Below are 1,146 nucleotides of genomic sequence, written 5' to 3' on the forward strand. Positions count from 1 at the left end.
GTAGACTGTCACTGACATGATCCCTGCCTGGTACCACTCTTGAGATGCTCATACACTCAGACCCCTGACGTCACCAAAAGGAGCAAGTAAGTGGAAGAGAAATTGAAGAGAAAGAGAAACAGAAGGGTGTGGGCACAATGAAGAGAGGCAGAACTGGAGACTCAAGGGTAGTGAGGAACAGCCTGGTATGAATAGCTAGTGATGCCACCTGGGACCATGGTGGGGTCCTGGCCTGTGCTGCTGCCTTGGACTACATCTGGATCTGAGGCCTTATAGCAGCAGGAGTCTGTTACCAGCAAGGCCAAACAGATGTATCTGGTCTGGGCTGCTGCCTGGGGACATGTTGATGTCTGTCTGAGGGCTCATCTGGGCATCATGGGAGAGCTGGCTCTGGTGGGCTAACAGCAGGAGAGCTGACTCTGCCCCCTAGCTAGCTCAAGTACTCAGGAGAGTAGGCACACACTTGAGGAGTTGCAAGTGAGCAGCCCTCAAGGATAGGAGCATAGGAGAGCTGGCCTGACCACACTTTTTATTGCATAGTAATCAGTTACACAAAGCTAGGATAAAAAAAACAAACAAACCCAAAACAACAAAAAACCAAAACAAACAAACAAACAAATAAAAAAACCAAAAATATACAAACAAACAAAAGCCCCTAAAACCCCACATCTTTATTGTCTCTCAGCCTCAATGTGGGGTTCTAGTTTCTGTCTTGCTCCCCATCCTGGGAACCCACCCAGGCCTGCCTGGGATTGGACTGGTGGTCGTCTAAGGCTCACTTTTTTTCAAGAAATGTTAGGCTAGTAATCATTCAGATGTTCAAACCTCAAAGCCTCTCTCCTCTCTGCCACCTACTGACACACAAGTGACACAGCAGAAACTATTATTTTATTATTGGCTATGACCCATATCTGTCCCTGGATCCAGGGGTAATAAGGTTAATGAGCAGCTCTGGGGCTTACTAGCCATGGATGTCTCCACAATCTCAATCTGGCACTGAAAGCCTGGGACACTCCTGGAGAGCTGCTAGTCTTTAGTCTATGTTGGAAGGCCAAAGAAGTTGGGCTCTATTGGCAGCCAGTAACAGAAGCAGCAGCAATAACAGAGCAGATGTGCAAAATTATACCAGCAGGTGGCAGCACCTCT

The 1,146-nt window shown here is 47.8% G+C and overlaps 1 pseudogene; it reads right to left on the reverse strand.

The window, feature by feature from the left end:
- Positions 1-791: 791 nt before the first annotated feature.
- Positions 792-902, reverse strand: LOC117701887 (small nucleolar RNA SNORA17; annotated as a pseudogene).
- Positions 903-1,146: the final 244 nt, after the last annotated feature.

This window comes from Arvicanthis niloticus, chromosome 1 (assembly GCF_011762505.2).
Source record: "Arvicanthis niloticus isolate mArvNil1 chromosome 1, mArvNil1.pat.X, whole genome shotgun sequence".
Classification (NCBI taxonomy): Eukaryota; Metazoa; Chordata; class Mammalia; order Rodentia; family Muridae; genus Arvicanthis; species Arvicanthis niloticus.